Below are 19,558 nucleotides of genomic sequence, written 5' to 3'. Positions count from 1 at the left end.
AAATGAAGATAGTGTCTTGTGTGTTTCATCTAAACTGTTCATTTCAGCACTTGGCTGGATTAGCTTGGTGTGTAATGTTATCCCTCCTTGTCAAATTCCTCTTCCTCATCACTTTCCATTTTGGTATTGTATTATGATGCTGCAAGCAGGATCACCTGTTATATGATTGATTTTCCCACCTTCAGTCTCTATAGTCATCCTAACTAGTGATGTCCCCAGAAAATTACACACTACAATGAATTAATGTCAGAGTGAGGCTTGAAGTCATTGAAAGCGAACCTGCAGTAATATGGAGCCTGAAATGAATGCTACATCAGATTGGAATGAATTTCTGGATCCTTTACGACATTACATGCATTATAAGCTCGATTGAATGTTAAACACAACTAAGGGAAAGCTCTTAAATCATTGTAGGTCTCATTGTGAAAAATAAAGGTGATTTCAAGTTTTTTTTTAAAAATGGGTTTCTGTTATATTTAGCAGCAACAGAAAAAATAAATTGTCGAGTGAATTATATTTTACCAAACTTTGAAATATTTGTCATCCCTGACTGATGAAATATCCCATTTCCTATCTCTCCCACTGGGCCCTTTATCTTGATGCAAATAAATTAAATAATAGATTTGAAAATATTTGGGCAAGAGGACTGCTTGGCAAGCTACCAAACTAACAGATTAATAAATTCCCAGGTCTATTCCTTAGTCAGTTCTGAGTTAATGATCTTAACTGGGTGGTGAGGAATAAAATAATTGTCCTTGCTGTCCCTGGGTAAAAGAAAGGCAAAATATTCAAGGTTTTGTTTTACTGCTGATTGTTATCCAGTGACCTCTGCTGGAAAGTGGAGGCAAGTCATTGCTGAGAAAATCACCATTATGAGCTGGTCAATTCTTCCAAACAATCCAACCAACATCATGTGCCACTGTCTTTGACACCAAAGCTAAGTAGTATTATTGTAATTCTGGTATCTTTGTTTTCAATAAACTGTCTCTACCTGAACTAGGTTGGATTATTTGAGCTAAGTTCTACTGTTGGTATATTGTACATGCAGAATCTATTAAGAATGCCATTTTAAAGAAATAATTCACTTTCTTGTCCTGTTGTATAGCAATGTTCAGGTCATTCTTATATGCAACAGCTTCCAGTGATTTGCAGCTGAGATTGATATCTATTAAAATACCACAAATAAATTTGTGTACTTGAGAGAAAGAGAGAAACTTTTGGATAATGTATTCCTGCATACAGGTGCACTACATTGAGAGACATAGAAGTGCAGAAAGGGGAGGATACAATTGATGGCCAGCAGTGTAGACAAAATTGAGTTGTGGAGATATGAAAAGAGGAGAAACTACAGAAAATGCACCACAGATATATAAATAGAGCAAAGACATTGTAGCAGAGATCGACCTGTTCTCACATTAAATGTATTAGAAGATAGATAGTACCTGAAAATAAAGATTAAATTTCTCATTTCCACATAAACGTTACAACAAGCTATGCTACTTAAGAATAGAATGTTGACGATTTGTTTGTTTACAATTTAAATGACATTTTGGTTGCAGTGCACAACAGAGACAACAGTGCAATAAAATAGGATAACCTAAACAACAATATTATTTATGGAAGAAGTTCTAAACCACATGAACACCTTTCAACAAATTGCTGAAAACTATAAATTGAATTAAAATCTAGCAATGCCGTAATAAAAGTACCTATGACACTATAATAAAAAAATTAATAAATGTTATCTAGTATAACTATAAGATAATAATGTTACTATGGCCAGCACTGTTAGTACTGTTAATCTTCCATGTTAAGATCAAACCAGCTTCATAAATGGCAGCCACAATTAGAGAACTTGCTTTAAGAGCATAATATTTTTCATCTCATCACAACAGAGTGACAATTATTTCTGAAGAAATCTTAACTGGTTTCAATTTTGCTGGAGTAAATCTAAATGAAAAGTCTTTACAAGCAGAGTTAGGATTTCAGTACATCTTCTAAACTGAACTATTAATCAAATTAACAACAAGAAATTGCATTTATATACTAACATGCTAAAGCACCCTGAAGTGCTTTCCAGCAGCATTATAAAACAAAATATGACACCAAGTCACAGAAGGAGCCAATAGGTCAGGTGACCAAAACTTCTGTCGAAGTGCTCTACCTTAAGAACTCTACCTGAAGAAACAGGGAAATAATTCCTGAGTTCATGGCCTAGGTAACAGAAGGCATGGCCATCAATGACCGAGCAAATATAATTCAGCATGAGGAGTTAGAGACCAGAATCAGAGAAGCATAGCTATCTTGGAGGGTTGTGGATTGGAAGAGATTACAAAAATAGGAAAGATAAAGTCATGCAGGGATGTTAAAACAGGAGTGAGAATTGTAAGATCAAGACATTATTTACCAGGAAGCCAATGTAGTCAGCTAGCATAGGGATAATAGGAGAGGAAACTTTGAGAGTCAGGACACAGCAGCAGAGTTTTGATGAAGTTAGTAATAAGATATTATCTTAGAGTTCTGGAATGATGTTGCATGCAGGGAGACCATTTAACCCATTTTTGAAAGAGTAATCCAATTAGTCCCATTCCCCTCTCCTTTCTCCATAATCTGACAAAAAATCCCCCTTCCAAATATTCATCTAATTCCCTTTATAAAATTATTATTGAATCAAATTCTACCATTTCCTCAGATATTGCATTGCAGTACAATGTCTATTTTAAAAGATCTCCATCTGTCACCTCTGGTCCTTTACCTGAAATTTATATTCTCTCATTACTGAGCTTTCTATGACAAAGAACAAACTATTTCTCCATATGTAACAAAACTCAGTATTTTGAACACCCATGATAAACATTTCTATCTTCTCTGTTGTCAGAAGAACACATCCAGCTTCTCGAGTATTTTTCACATAACTGAAGTTCACAGTTAATGAATACGAGCAATATAACACTATTAGGCCTGAGGTTTTGTATGAATAAATCCAGTACAAAACATTCAAGCCCCTGTCCTGGAAGAGGAACAAAGTAGTTGGGAGAAACAGATGGGAGAACCCAGGATGGGTGAGGGTTAAAGGAAGAAGGAAAACCACTGGGGAGGAAGAAGACATAGGAAGAGGAAGAGGAGGTGAAGTATGACTCAACAGAAAGGATAGTGGAAAAGAAGAGAGGAAGAAAGGAAAACCGTGCTAGTGAAAATCAACCCAGGTAAGCAGTGTTAAGAGTATTGGGACATAAAAGAGCTAACCCTCATTGAATGATCTTCTGAAAGCAAAGTGAAATGGACCTTTGAAAGCTAAAGCTTTTTTAGTGGTTGAGGATCAGGAGGGGGTCATGAGAGGAAATGGCTGCTAGCCCATGTGTTGCATTGGAAAACACAAGTAGATGGAAAGAGACTGAAATTTTACCCTGCAGCTGATCAGCTGGCAATGTCATTCATAACCATTCTGTAGTTTGAGAAGGTTTCTCAGCCAGCAAGGAAGAAAGACCATAATTTTACATTATCAGGAAGGGAGGCAAAATATTGTTAAATTTGTCACATTCCTAATCAATTGGCAAGTAAATCTATGGTTTTGAAGACATCTATTAGATAAAACCTTAGTTATCTTAGTCTTAAGTGAATCCCCTTTTTAGACTAGATTATATTAACAATGTTAGTAATTCTCTTGTAGAATTACACATAGAAGGTTAAGACCTTTAAAATTGGAAAGGTTAGGAATAGTTCGAGAACAAAGGATAATTACATATCACCAAGATATGTTATTATTGGATATCAACAAGAGCAAATCTGTTATTGGAATGTGGAGATTCCAACCTGGACGTCCATGATTCCCACTTACAGAGTAGTTTGTTTACTTTTATCTCCACTAAACAAGAAGTGGCTGGGTTTGAGGTTGTTAGGCTTAGGGTACAAATCTTTCTTTTTTATTTCAGTCCCAACCCTAACCCACCCATATTTAGCTACTTCACATTCAGCTCCAGACAAATAATGAAGAATGAAGGGAAACGTAGGAACAGGAGTAGCTCGTAAAATACGTCAAGCCTACCATGACATTTAACATGAGTTTGACTGATCCTCTGTTTCAAACTCATATGTCCACACTCTCCCCATATCCCTTGACATATTTAACCAATTTCTCATCATAGAGAAAACCTACATGCCAATAATCAGACAGGTTAACATTTACTGTGTTCTCTCTACAGCAAAAACTTATCAATGTGGAAAATATGAATAGCACATATTACCTTAGGAAAGGAAACAAAACTTGTGCATAATACTTCATGTGTTTTCTTACCAAGTGTCTGTATAGCGACAGTAAGATTCCTTCAAAACCCCTTGCAATGAAGTTCAACATCCCATTTCCCTTCCTAACTGCTTGCTGTATCTGCATGCTTGCATTCAGTGACTGGTGTTCAGGAGATCCAGGTTCCTTTGTGCATCAGCATTCACACTATATCACTATTAATTAATGTTCCAGGATACAAATGCTACAGGCAGGACAGAAATGGAGGCAAGAGAGGCTGGGGAGTGGTGTTTTTGATAAGGGATAGCATATCAGCTATTCTGAGGGAGGATATTCCCAGAAATACATCCAGGGAAGTTATTTGGGTGGAACTGAGAAATAAGAAAGGAATGATCACCTTATTAGGATTGTATTATAGACCCTCTAATAGTCAGTGGGAAATTGAGAAACAAATTTGGAAGGCGATCTCAGTTATCTGTAAGAAGAATAGGGTGGTTATGGTAGGGGATTTTAACTTTCCAAACATAGACAGGGACTGTCATACTTTTAAGCGTTTATATGGAGAGGAATTTGTTAAGTGCGTACAACAACATTTTCTGATTAAATTTCTGATTATGTGGATGTACGTAAGAGAAAAGGTGCAAAACCTGACCTACTCTTGGGAAATAAGCCAGGGCAGGTGACTGGAGGAGCACTTTGGGACCAGTGACCATAATTCTATTAGTTTTAAAATAGTGATGGAAAAGGATAAACCAGATCTAAATGTTAAAGTTCTAAATTGGACGAAGGCTAATTTTGGCAGTATTAGGCAAGAGTTTTCAAAAGCTGACTGGGGGATAATGTTCATGGGTAAATGGACGGCTGGAAAATGGGAAGCCTTCAGAAATGAGATAATGAGAGTCCAGAGACAGTATACTCCTGTCAGGGTGAAAAGAAAGGCTGGTAGGTATAAAGAATGCTGGATAACAAGAGAAATTGAAGGTTTGGTTAAGAAAAAGAAGGAGGCATAAGTCAGTTATAGAGGATAGATCAAGTGAATCCTTGGAAGAGTATAAAGGCAGTAGGAGTACACTTAAGAGGGAAATCAGGAGGGCAAAAAGGGGACATGAGATAGCTTTGGCAAATAGGGTTCAGGAGAATTCAAAGGGCATTTGCAAATACATTAAAGACAAAAGGGTAACTAGGGAGAGAATAGGGCCCCTCAAAGATCAGCAAGGCAGCCATTGTGTGGAGCCACAAGAGATGGGAGAGATACTAAACGAGTATTTTGCATCAGTGCTTACAGTGGAAAAGGACATGGAAGGTATAGAATGTAGGGAAATAGATGGTGACATCTTGAAAAATGTCCATATTACAGAAGAGGAAGTGCTGGATGTTTTGAAACGCATAAAAGTGGATAAATCCCCAGGACCTGATCAGGTGTACAAGAACACAGTTTTTCAGACTGGAGGCCTGTGACCAGTGGAGTACTGCAAGGATCGGTGCTGGATCCACTACTTTTCATCATCAGTTAGGCCTATTGCTGAAATATTTGTATCATCAGTAGTCACAGGTGCGGTGCTGGAAGAATGGAAGTCAGCTAACATGGTGCCACTGTTTAAGAAGGGTAGTAAGGACGAGCCAGGGAACTATAGACCAGTGAGCCTGACATCAATGGTGGGCAAGTTGTTGGAGGAAATCCTGAGGGACAGGATGTACATGTATTTGGAAAGGCAAGGGTTGATTAGAGACAGTCAACATGGCTTTGTGTGTGGGAAATCACGTCTCACAAACTTGATTAAGTTTTCTGAAGAAGTAACAAAGAAGATTGATGAGGACAGAGCAGTGGATGTGATCTATATGGACTTCAGTAAGGCGTTCGACAAGGTTCCCCATGGGAGACTGGTTAGCAAGGTTAGATCTCATGGAATACAGGGAGAGCAAGCCACTTGGATACAGAACTGGCTCAAAGGTAGAAGACAGAGGGTGGTGGTGGAGGGTTGTTTTTCAGACTGGAGGCCTGTGACCAGTGGAGTGCCACAAGGATCGGTGCTGGATCCACTAGTTTTCATCATCTACATAAAATTACTTGAATGTGAGCTTAAGAGGCATACTCAGTATGTTTGCAGATGACACCAAAATTGGAGGTGCAGTAGTCAACAAAGAAGTTTACCTCAGATTACAACAAGATTTTGATCTGATGAGCCAATGGGCTGAGAAGTGGCAGATGGAGTTTAATTTAGATAAATACAAGGTGCTGCATTTTGGGAAAGCAAATCTTAGCAGCACCTATGCACTTAATGGTAAGGTCCTAGGGAATGTTGCTGAACAAAGAGGTTCAGAGCTCCTTGAAAGTGGAGTTGCAGGTAGATAGGGTAGTGAATAGGGTGATTGGTATGCTTTCCTTTTTTGTTCAGAGTATTGAGTACATGAGTTGGGAAGTCATGTTGCAGCTGTACAGGACATTGGTTAGGCCACTGTTGGAATATTGTGTGCAATTCTGGTCTCTTTCCTATCAAAAAGATGTTGCAAAACTGAAAGGGTTCAGAAAAGATTTACAGTGATGATGTAGGGTTGGAGGATTTAATCTATAGGGAGAGGTTGAATAGGTTGGGGCTATTTTCCCTGGAGCATCAGAGGCTGAGGGTTGACCTTATAGAGGTTGAAAATCATGAGAATCATGGTTAGGGAGAATAGGCAAAGTCTTTTCCCTGGGGTTGGGGAGTCCAGAACTAGAGGGCATAGGTTTACGGTGAGATGGGGAAAGATACAAAAGAGACCTAAGGGCCAACTGTTTTACGTAGAGGGTGGTATGTGTATGGAATGAGCTGCTGGAGGAAGTGGTGGAGGCTGGTACAATTGCAACATTTAAAAGACATCTGGGTGGGTATATGAATAGGAGGGGTTTACAGGGATATGGGCCGGGTACTGAAAAGTGAGACTAGATTAGGTTGGGATAGCTGGTCAGCATGGATGAGTTGGACTGAAGGGTCTGATTCCATGCTGCACATCTCTATGACTCTACGACTATAAATAATGCTCTACCATTCTGGTTTTCTAACCGAAGTAGAGAATTTCATATTGATCATCACATCTGCCTATTCACTCCACTTGTCTATGTCACCTTGAAGCTACTTTACATCCTGGTCAGCACTTATAATCCCGTCTAGTTTCGTGTCATCGGCAAATGTGAAAATATTATGTTAAATTCCCTCATCCAAATTGTTGTGATGAATGGTGCACAGCTAGAAAACCCAGCACTTCTCCCTGCAGTACCCATTAATCACTGCCTTCCATTTCAAAATCTGAGTCATTTAGTCCCACTCTCTGTTTCCAATCTACTAACCAATTCTCAAGTCACGCCATGTATCATCACCAATCACATGTGCATTGATTTTGCACATTGATTTCATCTGTAGGACTTAATACAGGCTTCCTGAAAAATCCAAATACACCACTTTCACCTGTTCATTCTCATCAATTCTACTTATTACATCCTCAAATAACTGCAGAAGATTTATCAAAATGGATTACTCTCTCGTCTTTTAATGTTGACTTTGTTAATCTCACAGATAGAGGCTGAACAGGCTGGGGCTGTTTTCCCTGGAGCGTCGAGGCTGAGGGGTGACTTTATAGAGGTTTACAAAATTATGAGGGGCATGGATAGGATAAATAGACAAAATCTTTTCCCTGGGGTCGGGGAGTCCAGAACTAAAGGGCATAGGTTTAGGGTGAGAGGGGAAAGATATAAAAGAGACCTAAGGGGCAACTTTTTCATGCAGAGGGTGGTACGTGTATGGAATGAGCTGCCAGAGGATGTGGTGGAGGCTGGTACAATTGCAACATTTAAGAGGCATTTGGATGGGTATATGAATAGGAAGGGTTTGGAGGGATATGGGCCAGGTGCTGGCAGCTGGGACTAGATTGGGTTGGGATATCTGGTCGGCATGGACAGGTTGGACCGAATGGTCTGTTTCCATGCTGTACATCTCTATGACTCTATGTCTTCTATTACTACACCTTCTATAACATAATTTCCCCCCACTACTGATATTCAAATAATTGGTCTTTAATTCACTCCATTTTTAAATACTGGGGTTATATTTATCACCCTCCAATCTGCAGGCATTATCCCCAAATCTACAGAACTTTGGAAGATGACACCCAGTACATCCACTATTTCCATAGCCATGATATGTCGGAGTCTCGGATTCTGTCTGACCTGCCGTGTTTTTCCAGCAACACACTCTTCAACTCTGATCTCCAGCATCTTCAGTCCTCACTTTCTCCCCGTGTAGGAGTCAGTGTTGGACTGGGGTGGAAAAAGTTAACGGTCACACAATACCAGGTGATAATCCAACAGGTTTATTTGGAAGCATTAGCTTTTAGAGTGCTGCTCCTTCATCAGGTAGTAAGGTAGTGCTTCCAAGTAAACCTGTTGGACTATAACCTGGTGTTGTGTGATATTTAATTATTTCCATGGTCACATTCATTACCCTGGAATGTAAATTATTAGGTCCGTATCAGCTTTCAGTTCCAGTAATTTCGCCAGGCAAGTTTTTTTAAATTAATACTGTACTAACTTTCTTCAATTCACCTTCCCCAGAAATTTCCCTTCCTAATGCTTCTAGGAAATTATTTGTATTTTGTTCTGTGAAGACAGAACCAAAGTAATTACTTAGTCACTCTACCATTTTCTTATTCTTTACGGTTGATTCTATCATTTCTGACTGTGCATTTATTTTTGTTTTCACATGCTTATAAAAGCTATTACAGTATGTTTTATGTTCCTTGCAACTTTGCTCTTATTTTCTATTTCTCCCCTCTTAATCAACCTCTTAGACCTCTGTTACTGAATTCAAAACTGCCCCCATTCTCAGGTTTGCTACATTTTCTATAACTCTAAATAACTCCACAGTTGGACCACTTTTCCTATTGTATTCTTTCACCTGAGAGGATGCAAAAGAGGAACTGATAGACAAGATAGGGGATTGCACAGGCGATGGAAAATGATAAGGAGGGGGAGGTGGGATTCGATAAAGGGAAGGGAGCATGAAGTACAAGAGTGAATGATTCGAGGTAGGAGGGCATGCTAAAAAAGAGAAGTTATATGAACAAGTTAAGAGGATTAAGAGACCTCAAAGACAGAAATGCAGAGGTGATGATGGGACTAGTGGCAGTTGGTGGAAATGAAAACTGAAACTGATGATAGAGGAAAACCATAAGAAAAGAAATAATGTTCTGCCAAGAGGCAGATCCTCCAGTTCGTTGCATGCTTGTTTTGATATGGGATCCTTTATTTACTCTTATAAAAGAGAATTATTAATACCTTGCAGTTGAAATACAATGTTTGCTATGAAGGCAGTTACTTTAAATTATATTTCGTTCTGGAAATATTATTTGTTGGATTCATGAGAAGCTCTGTTCTGCTTCTATGGATGTATGGGTAGGTGAGGTACCTTGAATGTTTTTGCAATATTTAGCTGCATTTATCGAGGTATTAGGAAAGCAACAAAAGTCAAGTATCCTTTTCATATCATTTTTCTTGTGCAGTGCTCCCTTTTCCTAATCAATTTCTCCAGCTCAAAAGGTGCACAATAGTGCTATGGCCATAGTAATCACTTTATCCAGGTCAAACAAAACATGACAACACTATTCCATGATGAATATTTACTACATATTGAAAGCTGCTTAGGAATGTTTCTCTGTGATATTTCCTTCTGTTGAAAAGAGACTCAATAGTTACTTCAGTTTGCATTGTTGCACTTCTAGAGCTTCTGAACATTGTTTTCTTCATTTACATTTACAAATGAGCCTCAGTTGCATTTTCAGTTGATACCTTTTCTATTTTTGTTACACCTTATTGGAAAAAGCCTGTTTTGTCAACTTCACGTACACTTTGAGAGAGATTACTTTAAGTAGCATATGGGTTTGAAAGATTTAATGTTGAGCGGTGCCACACTCTATTAAAATGTGACATGGACTTGTGAGAAGAACAGCTTAGAACATCAAAGAAATAAAATCTAACATCCTAGTCATCTTCATAATGTCTGCACAATGTCTATTATGTCAATGAACTAGTAACCGGTTGCTCACATGCAGTAACTTCCTTCTTGTTCAATACAAGAGCCGTGTCCATACCTACTAGACTGGTAGGTGGTGTTCCTCTAATTCAATAAACCAATTGGCCCCTGTAGCTCACTATACATTATTGGGATGGTGACAGCAATCTACCAGATGGTGAGAATGCAAACTCAGTGTAGCTGCACATACAATATGGTGAGCAATGGTATAGATTTTGTTTCGTTGCCTCATGCTTTTAATGTGGCAGTTATAGAATTATGCAAAGTTCCCCGTCATTTGAAATACTGGACAAGACCCTGGACTTTTCTAACATCTAAATTACTGGACAAAATCCTGAGCTCAAGTTGCAAACACACACAGAGCCAAAATGATTTCTATGTGGGGCTATTGTTCAACCTGGAATTACAATTTACACTCCACTCTAAGAGAACACTCAATCAAATCTAACACTCTCAACTGAAACTAACTTTTACACCTCGGTCTATCCAGCACAGACAGTATGGGGCCTAAAAAGATACCGGATATTTAACTTCAATCAAAATTTATTCACAGAGGTATCAGGCATTCAAATTCAATCAAAATCCATTCACAGATGTACTGAATATTCAAGTTCAATCATAGTCCATTCACATATACTTGCAACAATCAGGAAACCAATTGAATTCGAAAGGAACACTAATAACACAATGGAAAGAGCAGATTTGGTGCAAAGTTAAGGGGCTAACAATAAGTATAATTGCAGACCCTGACCTCACCTGAGGCAGCTATCCCGGGACAGGTTCTAGGCAGCGATCCCTGAGAGTGATTCCCAAGAGCTATTTCCAGGAGGTATTCCAAGCAGTGATCCTCCAAGAGCAATTTCAAGAGCTACTAGCACAGGCTTGTTCCAAACCAGGGGAACCAATGGCAACTGACTCCGACCAGCAGACCTAAGAACCGACAAACTCAATAAACCACCACAAGGCCTCAGATACATTCCGAGGTGAAAACTGGGCCTGCAAAACCACCAGAAAGTAAGGAAAACCAAGTACTTATCTGGTATATTCACTAAACATCCAATCGCATCAGCACACTCAACCCAGACTGAAGGCTTCTCCGGTCCGAAGTCTTCATCCAGGCTCCGGGTACAGCTGGTGGGAATGGCCAGCTGTACTTCAAAATCGCGTTTACCTCAGTGGTGAGCTTAAACTCCTGAGACCCCAAGGTTTCTGACCTAGCCAGCAGGGAGGGGAAGGTGAGTGGTAACAGTGCAGGGGACCACAAGGGTAGGAAGCCTGATTAAAATTCCTGTGATTAAAACCCTTGTTTTAATTTCCAATAGTGTTCAATCCAGCTAATAATATATTTAATAGTATTACTGTCCTCTGTATAATCGATTGCGGTAATTTCACTGTTCATTGCAGTTACCTTTATTTCTTGTATTGTACTTACCTTTTTGTATTGCAAATAAATGCAGAAATTCTTTTCGCCCTGAAACGCCTCTCTACTGCCTTGTTCATTTCAGGTTCCCCAAATAAGTCCAGTGTCTAGAACCAAGGATCTTTGGGTAATTTGAACCACCTAACATCAGCAAATTACTGAATGCAAGCTTTTGCCCCACATAATCCAAAGAATTTTCAATAGTCTCGGGCTCAGTTCTAATTTCCCTGCCTTTGCAGACAGTCAGCAGCAGGGAAGTGAAAAATATTTAAGAGCCTTACAGAAGAACCTGTTTTGGTCAAATTCAACAAGGAAGAATCCACAGTCAATTATAAAGGCATTTCAGATTTGATAAGAGATGCAGTGCAGTAGGAGGGTGGAGAATTCCCTGGATAAAGAGAATTAGTTACTCCAAAGTAAGTGCCCATTACAACTGATAGGGATGAACTATTGGAATAGTTCCAAATCAGTGTTTAAACAAATAAGATATGACATTGGAGGCTCTTTTAGTTAATTTAAAATCTCCAGTGGGCAAAGAAAAACTTTAAGAAATAATACAGTATTATAGGCTGGGAAAGCACAAAGTATAGAAACTACTTACAGTCAGATCAAGCATTGCTGCTATAATGAACATGATCCAAGAGGACTAGCTACAGCAAGGGAAATCAAGGGCTAGAAAAAGAAATTTAATTCAAGGTCACAGAACCAGGGACATTACGAAGCCAAGATTAAAGCAATAAAGGGGCAGATTAAAAGGCAGACCGGGTCATACAGAAGAAGAAATTTAGGAGGCTTTATTAAAGCCACAGGAAGGTGGGAAATCCTTCATAAAAAGACACATTAAAAGCAGAAAATGTTTACCTAAACCACAGAGAACTGCAGAGAGTGAGTATCATCTAGGAAATAGAGTTAAAGAAGGAGGACTCATATTAAATTTATGACACATGGGAATTATTTAGTAAAAGCCATGATTAAAGTGAGTGTAGATTATTAAAGCCACGGGCAGAAGGATTCAGCAAGATTCATTCAACAAAGTTGTTAAGGAAACAGGAAACATTTGTTAAAAGTACAAACAGTGGAATTCATCAAGAAAAGTGATAAAAGTTTAGTCTCAAGAAGTTAGAAATCTTCCATTTTGGCATCAAAATGTGTGAAATCCCTCCAGCGCAGCAGCACTGCTATTACTGCAAAATAAAAGGCTTTTAAGCAAAGAAAATAAATAATCACATTAAGAAGACATGCTATCAGAAGTAATATTGCCAGGAAGATTTAATTTCAGAGATGGGCTAAACAGAATAGAATTGGTTATTTTGTAACAAACAGTTCTTAAGGTACATAATAGCTTCCAAATTAAATAATTAATCAGGAGTTAGCCATATAATACATGCTAATATATAACTAGAAGTATACCTGATGACAGTATAACTCACCAGGGCATAAATAAAGTAACAGATACTTTTGAAGAAGTACTGACAGTCTTTAACAAATACTTTAATCTCAGAACATTTAAAGTGCTTGAAAGAGCAAGATTTAATAGACGTCAGCTCACGAGGAATCCATAAATGATTTAATTGATGATCTCTGCAAATTAGTTGCAAGATGGTACTTTGGTGACTTCAGGTCATAGCTCTTGAGAGAATTGTTGTCAGAATCATTGATGAGTCTTTGTCAGATTTCTTGCAGTCTAATGAAGATTTGACACTAGAAAAAAAGCTCGTGTGTATACAGAAGTCTAGAATTCAAAACCAAGATCAGAAAACCAATCTTTCCATAGGAGATCTGCAGAATCCATTCAGTTCTTAAGATACAAAACCATAAAAGACACATTTGAGAAAGCATTTCAGCAAAACAAAGATAAGCTGGATACTAAAAATCCTTGTTAGCTTTGTAGAACAAAGAGGTGTCACAGGCATAAAAAAGTACCCAGCTCCTAAAAGGGAATGTTTTATCTGTAGCACAATAGGTGACTTTCATAACATGTGCTGAGGTAATACAAAATTACAAAAAAGTAAGAAGTCAAATAGTTAATCACAAAGACTAAAGAAGAGACTTCATTCAATTATCATGTCACACATTTCAATTTAGGCACTGAGATGGGTGTTACAACATTATCAGATAGTGAGAGATGATTAATAAAATACTATCTGTAGCTATCAACTTGCAGCTACTTAATGTAGGAGGCACAGCATTTAACAGCAGGAGACAAAATAATTTAGATTAAAAGCATGCTACTGAAACCTCTCCAATATAAGAGATGCAAAGATTTTTTTTAAAACTATATGTACTTCACAATCAAACGTTCTCATTCATTTGTAGGAGAGAATATCTTCACCCAACTTGTTCAAATGACAGAAGAAGTTAAACCAGCTACAATCAAGGAAGAGCAATCAAGGAACAACCAAAGGACAATTGGGAAAATACTAAAAACAAACACACACGTGCAATTGCCACAGGCAATTTAATACATACTGTCAATTATGATTCTATTAGTTTGGCAGAAATATTTTCCAGAACTTTCAACACTAAAGAGAATGCAACATTTAAAAAATCAGAATGATTTGTGATGAAACACATGCATTGAGATAGCCATTAATCAATACACCCCACTTGACCTAACTCACAAAGCTATAATTGGTGTAACTTAAAGTGAAACACACCTAAGGATATGATAGATTCAAGTCTGATGTTGGATGAAGTGGTGATTCAGAACAGACAGATTCAAGTGAAGTATTAGACTTCTTCTCAGGAAGAATCCTCAGTAACAGTGACAGTGATTCAAAGTTTGGGAGAAGATTTGTAGCTCGGGTGCTCGTTGTTGTGGTTCTGTTTGCCGAGCTGAGAATTTGTGTTGCAGACATTTTGTCCCCTGTCTAGGTGACATCCTCAGTGCTTGGGAGCCTCCTGTGAAGTGCTTCTGTGATGTTTCCTTCAGCATTTATGGTGATTTGTATCTGCCGCTTCCGGTTGTCAGTTCCAGCTGTCCGCTGCAGTGGCCGGTATATTGGGTCCAGGTCGATGTGCTTATTGATTGAATCTGTGGATGAGTGCCATGCCTCTAGGAATTCCCTGGCTGTTCTCTATTTGGCTTGTCCTATAATAGTAGTGCTGTCCCAGTCGAACTCATGTTGCTTGTCTTCTGTGTGTGTGGCTACTAAGGATAGCTGGTCATGTCGTTTCGTGGCTAGTTGGTGTTCATGGATGCGAATCGTTAGCTGTCTTCCTGTTTGTCCTATGTAGTGTTTTGTGCAGTCCTTGTTTGGAAGTTTGTACACTACATTGGTTTTGCTCATGCTGGGTATCGGGACCTTCGTCCTGGTGAGTTGTTGTCTGAGAGTGGCTGTTGGTTTGTGTGCTGTTATGAGTCCTAGTGGTCGCAGTAGTCTGGCTGCCAGTTCAGAAATGTTTTTGATGTATGGTAGTGTGGCTAGTCCTTTGGGTTGTGGCATGTCCTCATTCTGTTGTCTTTCCCTTAGGCATCTGTTGATGAAATTGCGGGGGTATCCGTTTTTGGCAAATACATTGTATAGGTGTTCTTCTTCCTCTTTTTGCAGTTCTGGTGTACTGCAGTGTGTTGTGGCCCTTTTGAACAGTGTCTTGATGCAACTTCTTTTATGTGTGTTGAGGTGGTTGTTTTTGTAGTTTAGGACTTGGTCTGTGTGTGTGTGGCTTTCCTGTATACCTTTGTGGTGAATTCTCCATTTGGTGTTCTCTGTACCATCACGTCTATGAATGGGAGTTGGTTGTTCTTTTCTTCCTCTCTAGTGAATCGGATTCCTGTGAGTGTGGCATTGATGATCCGGTGTGTGTTCTCTATTTCTGTGTTTTTAATGATTACAAAGGTATCATCTACATATCTGACCCAGAGTTTGGGTTGAATCTGGGTCAGATATGTAGATGATACCTTTGTAGACACATTAGAACACCACACATGAAAATTCCACTCCAAGTCCCTCATTATTCTGACTTGGAAATATATTGCTGTATCCTCACTGTTGCTGAGTCAACTAACAGAACTGTGGGTGCACCTATGCTAAATGTAGCAGTTCATAAAGTCATCTCACTACCACTTTCTCAAGAGTAATTAGGGATGAATAATAAATGCAATTTTTATTATAAAGTACAAGATACTTAGTATGTTCATATTGACACCATAATGACTATTACGTGAGTGGAATTTGTACACTGAAGAGCAATGAATAAGCAAAACAGAAATGAAATTCTTCATTAATGAGAAATGCTAGCAAGAAAAATTAAATCAAAAGCCAACAAAAAATGTAAAAGAAGAGGAGAGTGGAATCTTTGGCTCCTGGTAGTATTGAGCATGGAGGCATGAAGGGCACTTAAATAACTGGACTGCTGGCATATCTAATGCTTTATATTGTGATTTAAGCTAATACTGCTACCTGCACAATGACATACCAGTCTCGACAACTTTAAACCGTTGGATGTCTGCACATACATTAAGGCTTCCTTTTGCTTATTACACACCCTGAAGCCTCCTGGCCTCCACCAAAATTGACTTCTGTGTGGAATCACTGCTGACCTTCCCACTACTCCGCCAACTTAAACTCTTAAATATCCACTAAAGGGATTAACTGAGCTGCAGATGGTCCTTTCATCATCTAATGTTCATAATGGATGCTAATTTGTTGACAGATTGTCACTTCAGAGGCGAAGAGTATCTGACATCAAGTGTCTCATCGATCCCTGGCCTCATCCTGTGACCCACAACCCAAGAAACCCTCCCCGACATTGCATACTTCTGTCCTTGGTCTTCTGTGATTGTGGGACTCTAGGAATCCCATGTAGTTCCTGCAAGAACAAATGAATACTACACACAAGAGCTGACAGCCACTGACTGACAGACAGCACTTGTTAGGTGGATCTTCTCCCTGGAGATTCCAGGAGAATACACACTGATGGCCTCGCCACTAACTGATTGGCATGTGCTTCAGCCGGCCTTCAGGGGAAGGGACAGTGGGTGTGGGTGGGGGATCATTTGTCAGCTTTCCTGCCAGCTGATGAGACCATTCTCTCACCCCCAAATGTCTCAAGATGATTTTGCTTGTAGACATAAAGCAAGCAGCAAAGAAAGAAATATGTTGGAAATATTAAGTTGGGTATTACATTTACACCACTCAGACATATACAGGTTAGAGAAATTTTCAGTATCACACAATGAAAAGTCTTTCTATGTTGCAAGACATTTAAGTCACAGAATAATTATGCCTGATAAATTCCTCTCAACATTACCACTCTCCACATTCTATAAGTTATATAAATCATGCTGCCATCTTCAAAGCATCACAATTTCCTCTCTACTGTTGGAGAGATTTTCTTCATGGGATGAAAGAGAAAGAGAACTAAATAAGAAATAATTGAAAGGAAAATTTGCAACAAAAATATAAAGAGATTTTACTGCTACGAAACTATTCAAAACTGTCAAAAGAAAAAATCAGAGTCTATTCTGCAATGATTGCTAAAAAGGTGACTTTATTGTGTAACTGTCAGATCATATCTTTCATGATTTCTGCATCAATACTGCAACTGTCATCATTGTTCCTCAGCTACTCTGCACAGCTCTAGGCTGTCTGTTAGGTTTCATATAGTTTGGCATACTGTAACCACTTAGTGGTACTTAATCAATTGTACAGGCATTGATGTGGGCACATAAATAGAATGAAGCACAGTCCTTATATTACAATTAACAATGATATTAAGGAAGTACTTCTTTGTTTACATAGACTATAGCATTCAGGGTTATAAAGGTATAACTGAATTCAAAGCTGTTGGATCCTACATACTCAGCTGTTTTAAAACTTTAACATTCCAATAACAATTCAATCAAAATGGCTTATCAATGTGTTCTGTTTCTGTGTATATGAATTATTGGTTTTGGTATTTTGCAAAGATGTTATGATGTTAAATTTCTCATTTGAAGGTTATTCTTCCAACAATATTGTAAATCCTTGTTAATCACATAAATATCCAAAGGACAATGACATGATGGCAATTAGAAGGGAAAACGTTAAACTGGAGTTGATTATAATGATTAGAATCCTAGAATCAATACAACTGTGCCTTTGAAGTACCTGAACCACAGCTTCCCTGGAATGTCATGCTAAATAGTCTATCCTGCAAACATTTTGCAGCAAGGTAATTAAAAATTGAATACCCTAATAAGGATCAAAATTTATAAGCCATTGAGGTAAAATGAGTGCCAAACATACTTTCAGCTTCCCTTGACAGCAGCTAAAGACCTCTTCAATCAACATTCAATATTTCTGCCACTGAAATTCTAACTCCACTATTTGATGTACAAAAGCAGGAGCAAACTGTAACCTGGTGAGCAGACACAAATATGGCTTTGCAGGTCATAAATATTTCATTTTGCCATGATTACCATCTTTTACTGAGTCTCTTACCTGTTTCTGGCAGGCTGAAGGCACAAACAAACTTGGAACAGGCTAGGCTTCAATACTAATTAAACATTTCATTTTTATATGCTATTGTGGTTCCATTACTTCCCTGTTTGTAAATGCAAATGCGATGGTAGGGCATGAAAATTGGGCCCAAGAGATTTAGTCCACATTTTACAATATGAAACTATAAACCATAAAAAATTAGATTTGGGTGCCATTTCAGGTGGTGAATTTTGATTTAACTCTGAGCTTCTACCTCTGTTGCATGAAATAAAACAATCTTACCTAGTTTTTCTGTTTTTATTTCCACAGATTATCTAACCCCTCAGCCTTCATCAAGATAAATAGCTTTCATATAATTGCGATCACCTATTAGAGAGTAGGGGTGAGGATTTTATGTAACCTGCAAGACTGGGAAACATGAACATAAATGGCTTAATTAGGCAGCCTGTGAAGTTTCAATTTTCCAGCAGCAAGTTGCAGTGAGATGCAGAGATATAGTCAGAGGTGTGTTTAGGTGTTAAAAATGTACTTTTACACTGTGGTGGGCTCACATTTGTAGTATATTCACATTCCATAATTACTCAATGGCATGAAACAGTTTTTAATTAAGTCCTACCCTCAGGATAAAGTAAGTGGTGCATGAGAATTTCTTTGCACCCGGTTCACAATTGTTCAAAGACTGTGTGAACCAGTCAACATTATATAGTTGTATCCGAGGTCAGTAGTTTTTCTTTTTGATCTTTGCAGCATAACAGAGGAATGGTAGATTCCACAGAGGGTCAGGAACAGCAAGGGTGTGGCAGTGGTGAGACAGGAGGTAGAGTGGAGAAAGAACCATAGAGAAAAAGAAGTGTAATTCAGGAGAGTTCAGAAGATGGGCTCAGATGAGTTAAGTGGGAAGGACCTGGAGTCTTACATGTGGGGAGCAGTCAGTTAAGTTAAGAAAGTGAATGGCCTATGGTTGATATTGCCCATATATCAGTCCATCTTAGGGCTCTGATTGATAGAGGGAACATTCACAGGAGTGAATGCAACAGTTTGATTGCATGCACAGTGAATGCACCACAAGTCTGAGGTTGGGATAATCTGAGTTTGTGATAATCAAAGGTCTCATAGGTCATGGGATTTAACAACCACTCTAAGTATGATATGGGAAAAGTCTAGGAACAAAGCAGGGAGTATGTCAACAATTGTAGGTTTTGAGGAAGAAATGGCAAGTACAATTGGAAGATGATGGTCAAAGGTAATGAGGGGAGGATTGAAGGATTATAGAAGGAAGGTATAAACTGATGCTGGAAAGACCAAAGGTGATGTGTGCCAAGGGTGAAGGTGACAGAAGGAGGATGGAAGGCAACAGCTTCAAAAAGAAGCCTTACAACAACTATTTGTCTACAGAGCCTGTGGTGCC

This window comes from Chiloscyllium punctatum, chromosome 2 (genome assembly GCF_047496795.1).
Source record: "Chiloscyllium punctatum isolate Juve2018m chromosome 2, sChiPun1.3, whole genome shotgun sequence".
NCBI classification, from domain to species: domain Eukaryota; kingdom Metazoa; phylum Chordata; class Chondrichthyes; order Orectolobiformes; family Hemiscylliidae; genus Chiloscyllium; species Chiloscyllium punctatum.
The sequence above is the reverse complement of the archived record's forward strand: the minus strand, read 5'-3'. Positions refer to the sequence as shown.